Consider the following 17,709-nt stretch of genomic DNA (forward strand, 5'->3'; position numbering starts at 1 on the left):
GAAAAAAGAATCTTCTAATCCACCTTTGATGACCTCAAAATCAAACAAACAAAAGGCAAGAGGAAAACAACTCAAAACCAAAAAAAAAACAAGAGCAGTAAAATAAGAAGAAAATAACAATAAAAATCGAGTAAAATAATCTAAAAATTTGTTATAGGTAACTGCCGCCTCCCACGGGGCGCCTTAATCAACCATCATTATTTCGGTTTTTGCTTTTTTTTTATTTTTTCACATTTAATTTTTATTCCGTCTTTTGATCTGGTTTTCTGTTTCGTTACACCGGTGCCGTCTCTCTCCTTTCTAAATGCTCTAAAGGAGATTTTGTTTTTGTTTTCTCTCGTTCTTGTTCTTCTACTATGCAACAATACTGTGATGTGGTGTGTGGTGACTTTATAAAATTTCTGACAAAAATAATAATAAAAAAAAAAATATTCAAATTCTTTTTTTTCTTTCTTGTTCTTTTCGTTTTTAGTTTCTTATGAATAATTTTTTTTTCCAGAATTAAAGGCAATAAAAAAAAATAAACAGAAAGAATTTAAAAACTTGAAAGTTTTTAATCAAAATAAAATTAACATATTAAAAAAAAAAAAACAAAAACAACAAACTGGTTAAATGTCATAGTTTCCGCGTGAAATATGTGCGTATACCTTAATATTTTATAACAAAAATTTATTTTAAAAATAAAAATTTTTAAATGTTTTTGATTGATTGAAGGAAGTTGTACACATAATAAGTAGGTTTTTTTTATTTTATTTTATTTGTTGTTTATGGTTATTAATTAATTTAAATGTCAAATGAACAGAAAATGTACGAAAGAGAAATAAAAATGGCATTTAAATAAATGGCATGACAAAACAGAAATAAATATCAGAAAAATTAAGCATAGTTTACTTTACTGTTTTATTGATTGTAATAATCGCCAATTATAAGAGATTATTATTTTAACTCCTATATTTTAATATCCGGTCTAATTAATCAAAAACAATTTTAAATTGTATTGATATTGTATGTAATAGCGATTACAGTCGTAGTACCGTGTAGAGCGGCAGAAAGGAAGAATAAAAATAATGTAGGCAGGAGGAGAATTAAAAATGCTTTTAATTTTATTTTTAATTTATGATTTCTATATATATTATAAGTATGTATTTTAATAAATTAATTAATAAAAATGACTAAAAATATTTAATTAAAAAAATAAACATACAATTATCAAAAATTATTATTAATTGTTAATAATAAATCAATTGAATTTGAATTTATTTATAAAATTTTAGTTTTCTAAATTGAATAGAACACACACTGAATTAATTTACGATCTAAAATTGTATTCCGGAATAAATCAGATTTACATACGATTTGTATTTCCACAGAAATAATATTTAATTTGTTTTACAAATTTAGAGGCCAAGAATCTTATTAGAATACTAAATTCTTTTATGGTAGCGAATTTAACAATGTAAAAATTCGGTAGATTCTGTAAATAACGTAAAATATATTGCAATTGTATATTAATTAAATAATTCAATCACATTTAATTTATATTTTTGCAATATTTGAACTTAAAAATGCAATGGTAACATTATTATTACACTATTAACACAAATCAGCTTATGAATTTCAATTGCAGGATTCTCTAATAATAATTTGATATTACTACTGTTAAGATTTTACTGTTAAATTGAGAATAACATGAATTAGAAAATGAAAATTGTACTCTAAAATGAATCTTATGATTCAACAAAATTATTGAAATAAGTTCAAAGTTTCAAATTTTTTTAATGTTATACTTTTATTTTTAATTTAATATACATATACATGCAATATTTAAAATTTGTAAATTAAAAATTATTTCCGCGATTAAACAATTAATTATTATTTTTCAAAATGTTTGACAAATTTTATTAAAATTTGATTTTATCATTTAAAAAATAAAATTAATTTCATAGTTACCAGCATTTTGAATATAACAATAATGACATTATTTATAATTTTATCTAATTTTAGAAAAGGTAAATCAAATCTAGATTCTCATTTTTTTTTTTGTATTAAATTTTGTAAAAATAAAAAAAAAAATTAATAGAAATTCAAGTATTTAGAAACTAGAAATTCTTGTTATACAATTGCAAGGAAAATTTCACGTTTCAACTTTTTATAAAGGTACTGTATTTAAAATTGTGAAAAAATAAAAATTTCCTGAAACCTAACCATGAACCCCGAAATTCAGTATTTATAGAAATTCAAGTAAAAACGAATAAAAAGTTTATCGACTTCCGATAATGATCAACACAAGAATGACAGCTTAAATCAGTTTTTATTATAAAGAAAAAATTTAAAACACAAAAAAAAAAACTAACAAGAAATGGAAAAACAAGAAAAACGAAAAAAAAAACATTTTTATGTCAATATTTTGAAGAATTTGTAAAACAAAAAGAGAAAAAAATGCGCAAAAATCTAGTAAGACAAAAAAAAATCTTCCGCATAAAAATATTTTTTGTTTTTTTGTGATTTATTTTTGATCTAATCATTTTTAATTCTCCACAATTTATCAAATTTTATTCTTTGTATAAATTTTTCTTTTTTTCGCTCTTCTTTTTACTCAGGAAATTAAAATTTGTGTTAAATTAATTTTAATAAAATAATTAAATATTTTGTTAATAAATTGAATAAATTATTGGCAACAAACAAAACAAAAAAAAATTCTTATTCTCTCGAACTTCTTCGGTTTTTTGTAAATATTCTCCCCGACCTTCCCGTCCTCCTATAACCATTGTCAAAATGGTAAATTTTTGGTTGAATACTTTTTTTTCCTTAATAATTTTTGAAATTCTGAAAAAATTTTAATTTGCAAATTAAAAACAACAAAAATTCTTGATTTACTGTAATAGAAATGCTCTTGTCATGCTAATAATTTTATTATTAACGGAAATCTTAGATTGTATAATATAATAAAATTACAAATATAATTTAGATTAGGGAAATTTTTATATGTATTTATGTTATGTTTATCATTTCATTTTGATATCATTTGAGAATTAAAGATTTTTGCGCTGACGCAAACTCACTATACTCTCTACCGACCACTTTATTTTTACATCATCAGTTCAACAACGATATTTTAATATACATACACATACATAGTTATACTTTGCCCATCAAGAATTCGAATATAATCGAAAATAATCGAAATAATTCGATAATAATCGAAAAATAAATTATTAAATTGACAATTATTTTAAACTGAGATTTGAGAGTAATTTTATTTTCTATTCTCTTATATTATAATAAAATCTCTTATTAAAATTCCATTATGTATGTAAGTATTTTCATATTTTTGTGCTCTTAAAAACAGCCTCAAAGTGGGATTCAATGACTTGTCAGTTTAGCGACAAGCTACATATGTATGTATTTTATGTAAAAATTTGTATATTTGACATTTCTCGTTATTTTTAGTATGTACAGTATTTTTTTCTTTCTCTCTCAAATATTTGAAATAACTTCATAATTATTCACCACATACAATGGCTGCTGTACAATCATTTTACTTAATTTATGATAAAAAAAAAATTCTTAATCATTAATCTATTAAAATATTTTAAATTATAATCACAATACAATCTTCTTTATAAATATACATACATACATGTGTAATTACATAAGGGAATGAATATAATATTATGCATTTATGAATATTTTTTTTTTCAATAATTAAATAATCATAGGTCACGGTCATTATTAAACGAATCACAATATGTATGTACGTATGTATGTAAACAGACGTACATATATATATTAATATACAAATTTTAATAAATTTAATATTCGGTTGAATCGATAATAATATTTTGCATAATAATTACCACTAGACATTCTTGCTTGTGCATATACATACATATATTTTGACAAATTTTGTATGTTACCTACATACATATGTATGTACATATAGAGAATAACACAGAGAAAAAACTTCATTAAAATTAGAAATTTCGATTGAATAGTAGTAAGATGACAACAAAAGTATATGTAAATAAAGTACATAGATATGTACATATGTAGGTACATAAGGGTATATAAAATAACGTGTGTATGAATGTATGTATATATATAATTTTTTTTTCTTTTTCCATAAATGGTTTAATAATGATATTATAGACAGGTCATTAGACTCGTATTTCAATCAAAATTTTAATATTTTAATAATTTTAATATTATAATTATGACAACGATGAGATTTGAGGTACCTACCCACCTATACATTTTAGACATACAACTATCTATATTTTTTTTTGCTTATTTGGTAACCAAAAAACGAAAAAGAAAAAATTTGAATAGATAAAGAAAATGAAATGGAAAAAAAAAATTTTAAAACGATTATTGTTGGAAAACTAGAAATTTTTGATGAGTACGTAAGTGTATGTGTGTTTGTACTGAATTCTAAATATTGTATAAAAAGTGAAGGTTTTTTACAGTCCAAATTTTTTTCTCTATTTTATTCATATTTAATAACTAAAAAATTTAAGTCAAACGTGATTATTGTCGATTGATTTGCATATACACACATTTATATGTACACACATTTGTTTGTACGTAAGTGTCTAATTCAAACATATGTCCACTTCTTACAAATATGACGAAAGATCTATGAACTTTTAATTAGATGCAATAATTTGTCTACTTTTTTGGCAGAATTCACACGCTTAAATTTTTTTTTGTTATATTTTTAAAAAAAAAATACCTTGAAAACGTTGAATTCTAGTTTAAATTTAGATATGAAAAATTTTTTTGGTTTTAAATTAAAATAATTTTATTAATTATTTGTTAAAACACACATTCATCCAAGTATAGTAATATTTTTTATATTAAATTTTAAAATACAATTAAAACTAGTTGCAACATTGTTTTTTCCGAAAAAAAAAAAAAATCTTAATCAATGTCAAATGATTCTTCTTAATTTCATGATTATCACATTTTTTTTTAATAATAATTATAATTTATTTAAAATATCCTATAAATAAATAAAGTTGGGTCAAACCAATAATTTGTACGGTAGCACTTTTCCGTTTAACAAGTGAAAATAATGTTTTTTCTATCTTGATAATCTTGGTACTAAAACATTATTAAAATTATTTTCATTCATATACGAATATAATTAAAAGATTGCATACATTTAGGATGAAACAACTAAAAAAAATGTAAAGAGACTTTAACATAATGCTCGAAATAAAGGGTTAATTACATGAGTTAAGATGAAAATAGTTATATTTTTTAAATGGTATGGAATTTACCGTTAGCTTTCTGTGTTTGTTTTGGAAATATAAGGTACCAAAAATTCAAATTTTACAAAATTTCGAAAGCCGATAGAAAGATAAGTTGAGGGAGAGTGAGGGGTGAAAAAAAAATTTCTTCTTTAGAAATGAAATATTTTTTTAGTGTCTAAAATTTCAGATTTCTACATTACCCATAAATTCTTCAAAAGAAGTCAATGGCTACTTTTATGATTTTGCAACGCTTGAAAAAATATTATGGTTTCGCTACATAAAATAGTTAAAAAATGGTTTTTTGGGGTTTATAACTTTTAGAAAGAGGGGAATAGGTAAAAATTTTCTTCTACAATAATAAGTTTCTAGTAAAAATTTACGTAAACACAAAATTTCAGCTTTGTATCTTGAAGGGTGTAGAGGTTTTAAAAATAAACACACGGACAGACGGACGGACGGACATAGTGGCACTAAGAAATACTTTTTCAAAAATTTTTTTTTGTAAATAGTGTTAAAACTACAAATTCGAAACAAATTAGAACAGGCTGAACTTGAATTCTATTTGAAATTTTTTTATTAATACAATATAAAATTAAATATTGTAATTTTTCATAATTAAAGTATTTTTTTTTCGAAATGAAATATAACAATAAATTCTTTAAACAATAATTACGCGCATAATAGGCAAACATTTATAAATTTCCTGATTATTCTTAAAAAGTTTAAAGTTTAAATTAAACTACTTTTTTTTTAAAAATATTTTAGAATCATTTAAATTAATTTCCTGATCAAATTTATTATCTAGATATTTTATTTATAAATTTTAATAAAATGTAGTTAGAAATGTAGACTAGTTATAATATTCTATATTATTATTTAATATTTATAATTAAATTAAATAAATAGAGAAGAAAAATTGAAAAAAAAAATTTTTTTTTTACTTACTTGTTACATCATTTTTGAACTATGGTTAATTTTTTTGTTTTTTTAATGTAAACTGTTTTGTAATAATTTTTTTTATATTCTGAAAATAAAAAATAGAAAAAAAAAATTAATTACTAGATATTTGAAAAATATTTATTAAATAATTTTAATATTCATAAATATTTGCGTTTAATTTAACAAAATATAAAAAAAAAATTGTGGTGAAATAAAATTATGTGTTGAATTTGGTGAATTTCTTTCAATTCGCTTTTATTTTAAAATTATCTATGTATGTATACAAACCTTTGATTTGAAATTTACCCTATTAGGAACAAAGAACCACTAAACTGAATTATGAATAAAATTTTAGCATAATATATGATAAGATCTTTAAAGCCGAAGTTGAGGCATTTATGTTATAAAATATAAGCTTATCAGCAATCTGCTTTATTTAGCAATCAAATATTAAAATTTTACTAATAAATTAATTAAGCGATACTAGAAATACAATACGATTAAATAAAGTGGCTAAACGCGACGTTAAACATGCCATTTTATAGACGCCCTTTGACGTGAATAATACTATTATGGAATTCATCTTGAAAGTATGCAATTTTTTAAAATCATACATTAAATTCTGTACTAAGTAAGTTGTATTGAAATTGGCGCATAAATTCGGAGTATATTCAACACTCTATTCTCGCTCAAATTATAATTGGAATTACACTATAATTAGTTAAATCAGCTGTCGGAAAAGTGCGGTCCATTTAACTTTAAAATGCGGCCCATCATTCTTCTTGCAGACTTTTGATTGTGACTATTAAAATTTTTCAAAAAAATTTTCAGAACTCAATCTCATATAATATATATATATAGGCACGTAAAATTCATACAGAAGAAAGTCAGTTGAAAATGTAATTTCTTCTTGCAAGTAGGTATTGTAATAAGCTCAAATGGTCTATAGTTATAGTCACATGATACACATTTGCTCATAATCAACAAAAGTTTGCCGAAGGTTGAGTTAAAGTAATCAATGATTTCAAAATGGTCTGTAGATTTTGAATTTTTGTGTGTTAGTCAACTTGTGTGTTAGGCAAGCGAAACGTGTTGTTTTCTCTATAGAAGTCTGGAACCTAGTGATGTTTTTTTTTGTGTTCTGGTTTGAGAAAATGTAATATTCAATTGTAATAATGGCAAAATTCTTAATTTTCAAAAAATAATTTTTTTTTAAGAATACTTGCTATTGTGTGATTCTGTATTCTAATATTTCAATATGTCAAATGTTAAAGACTTATAAAACAATATGCATAATTGTTATAAGATCTATTTTTGAGTTAATATTAAAGAAATATGTCCTATATCACCTTCTATACTCAAATTTGCCTACAAAAAATGAAACAAAGATTAAAAGAGTTAATGAAGACAACACCAAAACAAAAAAAAATCAAAAAATTTATGGTTCACTTAATTTTCTACCTTTAATATTAAATAAATTATTTGTTTCTTTTGTTTTATTTTGTATACACACATGCATACATATGTTGTAGCTATATTCTTCCAAATTATTACAAAGTATAAGACGACACAAAACCGAATGTGCTAAAATGTAAAATAAATCATTAAAAAAATATTGAAAATTTTAATTTTAACACTTTTGAATTGTACACACAATAACATCATTGTATTTTTCTTCATATAAAATTCTCTATTTTGTCTCGTCCTCTCTTTGTAATATTTTAAACAATGATTTTTTACCAAAAATAGAAATATATTTTTTTTTCGAAAATAAAAAGAGTAGTACAATAAAATAAAATTAAAATTAAAGGCACAACGAAAATCAGAAATAGGCAAGTCGCCAAAAAAAAAAGCATTATTCTTAAAATAAGGAAATTTAAAGACGACCGCGCCAATTGTCTGATGAGCCATAATAATTGTAATTTCTGTTTTGATTACTGTTTGAATGTACAATTACTGTTGCTTTATAAGAGCACTAAAACATGATTTTCGATTATATAATACATATGTATAACACTTTACTTCTTCATCATAATAGTCTACACAAACAAGAACATTTGAATTACAAAATTTTCGTTCAATGGTCCAAATTAATTTTCTCCTTTGAAAAATCCAAAATATTTGAGTAATGTAGTGTATTCGATCTCATATGAGAAATGAGTGTAGCTCAAGAAGAGTAACTATTTTTCTCTTTCACTCTTCAAATCAAAAAAAAAATAAATATTACACATTGTTTACTATTTACTACTAAATACTAAATACTAAATTTATCAATTAAGTTTAGGAGAAAAAAATTCTTTAGGAACAGACCTTCTTCTCTTCAATTAAGACATATTTCACAGTGTTATTGTAGTAATGCCAATGTGTTATGAAATTTAGTAGCTTCTTATATTGCAAAGAACAGGGTCCAATTATTTTCGTAAAATGTATTATCATGCGTTATTAGACTGATACTTCTTCATCGTATTTAGAATAAATGCACGGTTTCCCAGGCAGAACTGGACACACGCATATTCATTAATATAGTAAAATACAATACTTTAAGTTCTGTCACAATAATATTGTATTCTGTCAAATTTCAAGCATGTCATTTTTAATGTAAGTGAACGGGAGATTATAATTAACTACTCGTTTATTGAATTTTCATTATAATTCAATTATTTTTTTTAAAAATTAATTTAATTAATAATTAATTAAATAGCAAGTAATAATTTTATACAAATTTTTTTTTTACGATAATTGCACGTTAATCACTCTACACAGATAAATGTTATACAAAATACACAAAAAAAAAAATAAATAAATTTAAAAGTACATTGTTTCTACTATAAAGAAACGTGCATTTTATAATATTAAATAATTTTATATTAAAAACAACAACAAATAATAACAATAATAGAGATGACATAATTCACGCGAAAAATTTCGCGCCATTTCTATATGACAAACTATATATGTATGTATGTATTTATAAAATTATTTTATATGAGCGCTTATTTTGCAATTTGTCTATTGTTTTCAGAAATCGACATTTGAATTTTGTTACACACATATATTTACAATTATATCTAATTTTAAGAAAATTCTAAAGAAAAAATTGAAAAGAAAAAAAAATTTTAATGGCAACGAGAATAGTTTAGTAAAACGAATAAAATAAAAAAAAATTAAATAAATTACTCTTAAGAAATTTTATTTTTTTGTTATATTTTGCAACATTTATTTGAATAAATAAATTAATTTAATTAAATTTTAAATAATAATAAACTTAATTTAATTATTTATTTGCATATAGAATAACAAAGTTATATACAAAATAATTTTATGTTAAAATTTTAAATATTTTTCAATTAATTTACTTAATTACTATTCGACTAATGCGACATCTATAGTAGTGTTACCTTAACTGTTATATAAGTAAAGGTAGTATACATAGCATATTTTAATTGCGTGAATATCGTATAGGTATAAGAATTCAATTTTAAATTTAATTATTCAAATTACAATGTGATAGGCGAGACATCTATATAACACATATTTTAAATTCTGTTATATATTTTAAAGGTACGAATACTGCTGTCCCTTTCCCATAATGAGATTTCAACCATTTTATACCGCAACCTGTCATATATTTCATCTATTTTTGTGCTAGTCACTCTGACTTTAAAATTGCTGAATTACGGTATTCCAATACCTGATTCAGCTTACGAATTTTTAATTGCTGAATTGTTTAGCAGCAATACAATACAATGTTGAAGTAATGGTTTTATTTTACATGTCATTTACATGTTTTAAAAATACTGTTTCAAGAAATTTTATACTATAAGTATAGGAATGTACAAAATTCTAAATCGTAAACAAAATTCTATCAACCATTTACGTTTTATTTGGAATTCATCCATGTGAATTCTATTTTTCATAGCACCCCATAACACAATTTAAAACGAGTTTCCGGCTTTTCTTTATATTCCAATTCTCTTAAGGTATAAAATTTAATTTTATACATAAAACAATACAATTACAAATACTAAATAAATAAAACAAAAAAAAATTAATAAAAATAAAAGTAAAATGACGGTTTTTGAGCATTTAACGAAAAAAAAAATAAGACACCGGAACATTCCGCCAACATTTATAATTTCTTACAAAAGTGCAAAAAAGAAGAAAGACAATATTGAAGCGGCAAACAAATCAAAAGAAGTAGAATAATACACATTTGTATGTACATGAAACAAATGCATATGAAACATTGTAAGTATGTACATTCAGTCATTGTTTTCTTGCAGCAAAAAAAAACGAAACGAAAACAATAACAAAGAGAGAGAAAGAGAAAAAAAAAACTAGTCTACCTATAAATTAAGCATTTTTTCGTTTCATTTTGAAATTTTTTTTTTTTAATCGCTTGTTGAGCATTTTGTGTCTGTCTTTTCGTATTTTTGCGACATGCAATAAAAATTTAAAGGAAAAACACTTAAAAAACAATAACAAACCCAAAACAATAATAAAATATAATTAGACTTCCGTATTTCCGTATGCCGTTGCCGTTTGTGTGTAATTAGGTAATTATTTTCGCGATATTTTTTCTTTTTTAATAGACTGGTTTTTTTTTGTTTTCGGATTCTTTTTAAAATTAGTTTAAACATTTTTTTATTTAAACGATTTAATTACAAAATTAATTTTCAACTTTTTAACCTTTAAGTACTGAAGTCAAAATTTCATAGAACTAGTGCAGATGTTTGGTCTCACAGACCGCACAAATACAATTTCTCAATTTTAATTGACCGCTCAATTACAAAATTTTTTCATTTTGTTTAGTTTTATTTAGTTCTTACGTAATTACGGAAACTTAAAAAAATATCTTACATTTCTTCTTAGTATGCAAAGAAGACATAACCAGTCCTGACGCTAATTCGATATTTTTAAAATCTTAAATACTCCTCGGCAGCAGATAAAGGTTAGAAAAAAAAATAATTTTTTGAAATTTATAATGACTAAAGAGTTTAAAATTTTACAGAATGATGCGGTACGAGAAGGAAATGAATGTAGTTCGATCGAAATTAAAAAAAAAAAGAGGTGAAAATAATATTTTTAATCACCACAATGTTCTATATAGTTTTACATATCTCGAACATATTGGGTTTTATATTTAAACTGGTCATAATAAAAATCCTACATAATATACTATGGAACAATTTGGTAATTAGAATCAATAAACTGAATCGTGTATTAGTAGCATTTGCTTCAATTTAAAATTATAGCAAATAATTTGATTATATAAACTAATTCCCCTATAAAAAAAATATTGACATCCAGATATCGGAGAATATAATAATACTTCATACACAACACAGCTACAATTGACATGTAGCACAAAGAACACAAGCGACACAAGTAACACAAAGCAACATAAGTGATGGAGTAAAGAAATTTCTCAAATCTCAGTATATTTCAGTATTTCAGCTAGCATAGTCACATTTCTCAGCGTATTTACCCAGTTTATTACAGTACAGTATAAAAGTTAAAGTACATGCCTTATACACCTTTTTTTTTAGATTATATGATAACAACTACAGTTATGTAATTCAGGAAATTTTCTAAACAATAAATCGTAATTATGAAAAAAATTTTTAACTCTAAGTAAATAAAATATTTAATTTTATTTCCCGGCTTATTTAATTTGTTAACTATTAATTGATTTAAATTAAAATTAATTGAATAATTTATTAAAAAAAAAAAAAAACGAAAACTTAAGAGAAATTAAAATTGGCAAGAATTTGTGTTTGTACTTTGTATAAAATTATAAAAAAATATTTTATAATGACAAATTTTGTATATTTTTCTTACAAATTAAAAATATTTTTTTAAAAAAAAATTTATTTATTTTCTTAATTATATAAAATTAAAAATAACCACTTTTTATTCACCATTTTCCTCTATATCATGTTGCTCTTTAACCCTTACCTAATAAATTAACTTTAAATAGTTTCGTAAAACATACTACATATAAGAGAAAAAAACCCAAATGGGAAATCAATGTTTCATCCGTGTCTCAAATAAATTAATTTCATTATGATTTCTGTTATACAATTTAACCGGTTACTTAAATGCACGTTTTAAATGCTTATAAATTTTTAATATTAAAAGATGAAAATAACAATAACAGACAAAAAATAAAAAAAAAACCGAGTTATAGGTAAGTAGGTGGGTGGGTGGATTTCTCATTTAATAACTCATCATTAATTTAAAATTTATTTTTTTTTTTATTTTTTTTTTTCTAGTTCAAATAGAAATGGAAATGATATCATAGACAACATCTTGAAATTTTTGATACTATTGTAACTTTTAATATTTTGTAAGCTGTATATATAGTACCCATAAACTATTATACAAGTTATGTATATATAAGATTATGTCGGATTTAAAACTACAGTACAATCTCTTAATTTTGGTCTTTAGCTGAAAGATCGAGTATTATAATTAGAGGCAACGCAAAGAAAAATGAAAAAGGAACTGAAACAAGAAGAATGGAATGGAAAAAGGAAGAAAATTCATAATCCACAATATTTTTTTTATAAAAGTCCAATATAATATTGTGGAATCCGAAACCTGAGCTGATGCGATTGAAATTTATCAACTCACAATCTAATCATTATCGATTATTATTATCGTGATTTTGTTTTCTAATTTGAATTGAGGCACACTTTAATATTAAAAATTTACTATAAATAGTACATATTTTATATTAATAATATCTTACAATTTTCTGTTATACATGTGGAACATGTGGAACACATACTAAAAATAAATTATATAACAAAATTAAAAATAACAAAAATTTGTACATAAGAAAATGATTAAAAAAAAACAAATTTTCATGCTGTCTTAATGATTTTTTGTTGCCTCATATCGAAAATTTTATATGAATATTACATAACAGACAATATTATTGTCATGTTATACACATATATATATGAATATGTATTGTACCTTTAACATGTAATGTATAAAGGTACAAAACAGTACTTTTGTTAATGATTTTTTTTTTGTATTTTTTCAAAATTTCAATTTTTAAAATGTTAATGTTATAATAGTATAATCATGTTCAATACTGTATAACAATTATTATAACATTATTATTGCATATAATAATACTATGTATGTATAATGCTATATTGTATATACATTATATTAATAATAATAAGTATATTGTGCAGGTTTAATATTGTATATCACATATTATACATTTACAGACTCAGCTAAGTTAGCTATCATCGAAATGTCAGCAAAAAATACACATTGAGTTTAATAAGATGCCAGTCAAGAGATTTTAAAAAATAAAAAAAATTTTTTTTGGGTTTGGTAATTTTTTCCATTTTTTGTTATACACATAAATTTTATTGAAAAATATTAAAAAATTTTGATATTAATAAATAGCAATTAGGATGTTATTATTTTTTTTTTTTTTTCCTTAACTTGATAATTTCTTTAATTATTATTATACAATAATAATTATTATCAACAGGTATTGGCATGACATATTATCTTTCATAACTTTTACTATTACTATCATGCTATTATTCATATATTTACTATAATTGTGAATGGCTGTGCATAACTTGTATATAAATGAGGTGAAAATTTTTTGCAATAAAGGGAAATCATTTTGTTCATAGCACTGACATTTTGAACTTCTCCTAATGAGAATGTTAAACTTAATTATCATAAAATTCACATACAATATAATGTATGTATAGGAACTTGTATGAATGTAATTGTTAAGTAATAATTAATCTTTAATATATTGATTAGGAATAAAATTAAGTGAAAGTTTATGAGAATTTTTATAGAGAAAAAATTTATTATTATTTAAATAATTTTATTATTATAAAATAATAATTTTAATTTTTCAAAAAAATTGCAACTTCCTAGAGAGCTTTGCTAATTTAAATTCAATAAGATAAGCTCATACATATAAAATAATTATGAATAAAATCTTCATTATATTAATCACAATTCAATTCAATATATTTTATAAAATGTAAAAATTATCTAAGTATTGTTATTAAAATATTAATTAAGTTTAAAGGTTAATTAAGTAATCATATAGATTTTATTTGAAGTTTTCCAAAAATAGAACAATAACAAAATTTTGATAATAATTAATCAAAATCATTTAAGGTTTGATAAAATTTTTGACGTAATAATTAAATTTTGAAAAAGAATAATTTTAGTATTATAGCAGGTGGTATGTTTGAGGATGTGAGAATGGTGTGTCTAATATACTGTTGAGAAAGTGTCAAATTTTTATTACACAATTAGGCAACTCAGTCGCTTCAAATTAGTTTAACATCCCGTTTAAGAACTGTATAAAAAATTACGTTGATTAAAAATGAAAATAAGCAAACAATAAGAACACCAACATGTTGGAGTGGTTCTAATCCAACATGTTTTATGTTGGATCAGAACCACTCACTTATATGAAAAAATATTTTAACAATTAAATTTTCTATTATTGATGCGCGGTAAGGAAGTGTTTGAGTTTTATTGCATGTATATGAAAAATTTGTAACAATTGCTAGTGAGTAAGTTAGAATTCGTCAAAAAATAAAAAATTTTATTATATATGTTCCTTAATCTAAAAAACAATTTAAGAAAATTCACTAGTTTTGTTTCAAATTACATTTGAATCATTTCCAATTTCTAGTGAATTAACGGTAAATCACATTAGAGGAACATTAGAGTAAGAAACGAAGAATTAACTGTATACCAGTAAACTCTTCGTCGAAATCGGAATAAAGATCGAAACCTATAGCATGAATTTTTTTTAATTAAACTTTTAATTAAATTAATGGACCAAATCATCACCAGTTTGATCTTAAAAGCCTATGTTAACATTAACTAAGAATGAGTTATTTACGTCAAAAGAGTAAAAATCGGATATTATTCATCGGTATTTTTTATCCTATTATTTGCAGCTCAAACTAATTTATTTTTAATTTTATCTTGTATTTTGTATTAAAAAATTTGTATTAAATTAATTTTGCATTCAACATTACTTCGTACCTACACTTTTTCCATAATTACTTCCTATAATAACAGATTTAAATTAAAAATATGTTAAATTTATTTTCCAGTATGCTGGTTTGAATAATCTTGTTTAGATGTTCTTATATAGTGACTATTAATAATATAGTAATAAAATTTAATTTACATACTTAGCTATCTCGAGCTAACTAGATAAAAAATTATGCTACAGAAAGTATACTTAGTAAATAAAAAAAAATTCCTTTTTAACATGCTGCTGTGTACAGGATAGAGCAATGAAATTTTTGTCAGCGGGACAAAAGACAAATTGTTGGTACTTTTTTTTTTTCCTCTGATGTTTCTCTTTTAAGCGGAAACGAACGATTTATGCAATTTTCTTTTTACGCGAATAGAAAATTAATATATTGTCTTTTTTCTTTTATATTAAATTTTTCTTATTCTAAGTTACACAAAAATGTAGGTATTTGTAAAAATAGACTTGCATACTTTAAGTAACAATCTGAAATTTAATATTAGTTTTTAATATTAAATGTAAAAATAACTTGTAATATTTTATGTAGGTGGCCGTTTTATGTACGTATTATTAAAAAGAAATATTTTTTTTTGAAATTAAATATTTTTATATAACACGAACAATATTAAATGTTATATAATAATTTTAACGAGAAACTTTATTAAAAATTATATTTGATGTTTTTTTTTTCTAATTTCACCACGTTCATAGATTTTTCGAAACACAAGATTTTCTATCAAAAGTTTAAGATGAACTGAGAAATGCCATATAAAATGCCATAAAGAATTCAATATGTCATTTGTACGTCAAATTAATGATAAATCATGTGGCATTCGGAGCACATATAATGTCATTCGTTGGATATTGTCAAAAACATGAAATTGACAATTAAATTTTAATCAGTTGGCAACAATATTCCTCGTACCACCACGTTATATTCAAGTTAAGTAAAACAAATGTCAACTGAATCAAAATAAAATTTCTATATAGATTTTTCTAACAAAAATTATGAAGTAAACGTGATATTAAAACACGTGATTGCATCACTCAAGTAAGTAAATTGAAAACTATCTACATAATACAATCACATATTGTATGATTGTATGATTTTATTTTCCATATAGTAATTAATTCAAAATATCTAAGAATAATTAATTTGTTATCAGTTCAATAAATTAAGAATTGAAATATTATAAACCGCGGAAGCAATTTTTTCTTAAAACATGAAATACACAGTAGACTCATAGAAAATTGAACAGTAGAGGACTAACAAGGCTATAAATTTATTGAAATCACTTTAAGAATTTGAAACACAAAAAAAGCAATTTCGTGACTCTTCGACAATATCGACGATATGTAAATGAATTTTTTCATAATGTCAAAAACTACCGTTTATAGATTTAATTTCATTGAAATTTTTATGTAATTTGAAAATTCACTTGACTCGATACTCAAACGAAAAATGTCATTTTTATATTAAATTTACACTTGGTGTTGTCGAGTTGCCGGAATGTAGTACACAAACTATCAAAGTAATACCGTAAAAAATTAACAAATAAATTAAAGAAATCGATTTTTTTTGGAAGCAATTTAACTATAGAAATTCGTAATTGAAAAAATTTAATTATTTAAATGAAAATTAATAGAAATTTATTAATTAATACTGAAAAAAATATTTATTTAATTTAATAATAAACAATTTAATTTAATATACTATTTAAAAAAATTAAAACTTTCCTGTTTAATAAATTAATTATAAATTTTCAAATAAATTTACTATTTAGAATTAATTAAAATTCAAAATATTAATTAATCAATCAAATCAATTAAATAATATAATAATAAAAATGAATAACCATCTTGTTTTTCCCCTCCATTATTGTGTACCAGAAATAATTAATTTTCAATATTAAATTTATTTCTCTCTTATATTTCTCAATTTTTATTTATTTGTCATTTTCCTAACACTTTTTGATCTTATCTCAAATAACTTTATTATATATATTTTAATTTTTCACATTTATAACATTAATTTTTTTCGTTATTTAAAATAATATTTATTGAAAATACAAACACACACACACACATAAAATATTCTTTGATTTATAATATAAATTTATTAGCATAAATTGTTAAACTAATAAAAATAAAATAATTTTAATTATCATCAGGAAGACAAATATGTTATTATGTACACATAATTACACACATTTTAATTATATATGTATATATATACACTATTTTATAATGTAAAAAATAAAAAAAATTATTAATGTTGTAAGATATTTAAAATAAATCGTGACTTTTCAGTCAAAATATTAAAATTGAAATCAATTCTTTTCAATTGGAAAAATAAAAAAATTAAATATTGACAGGTACTAGCATTTAATTAATAACTATAGGTATATATATATATATGTATACAAAATATTCAATTGTACATTAATTAATATCAGTTAA

General features: G+C 22.5%; 1 protein-coding gene across 1 annotated transcript in view; it reads right to left on the reverse strand.

The window, feature by feature from the left end:
- Positions 1–6,281, reverse strand: part of LOC129612919 (ets DNA-binding protein pokkuri) — a 37,335-nt gene extending 31,054 nt beyond the window's left edge. The window contains exon 1 of the mRNA XM_055526757.1: positions 6,201–6,281. The gene's annotated coding sequence lies outside the window, so the exon portion shown is untranslated. The remainder of the gene's footprint in view (positions 1–6,200) is intronic.
- Positions 6,282–17,709: the final 11,428 nt, after the last annotated feature.

Source organism: Condylostylus longicornis, unplaced genomic scaffold (assembly GCF_029603195.1).
Source record: "Condylostylus longicornis isolate FDR11 unplaced genomic scaffold, ASM2960319v2 ptg000079l, whole genome shotgun sequence".
Classification (NCBI taxonomy): Eukaryota; Metazoa; Arthropoda; class Insecta; order Diptera; family Dolichopodidae; genus Condylostylus; species Condylostylus longicornis.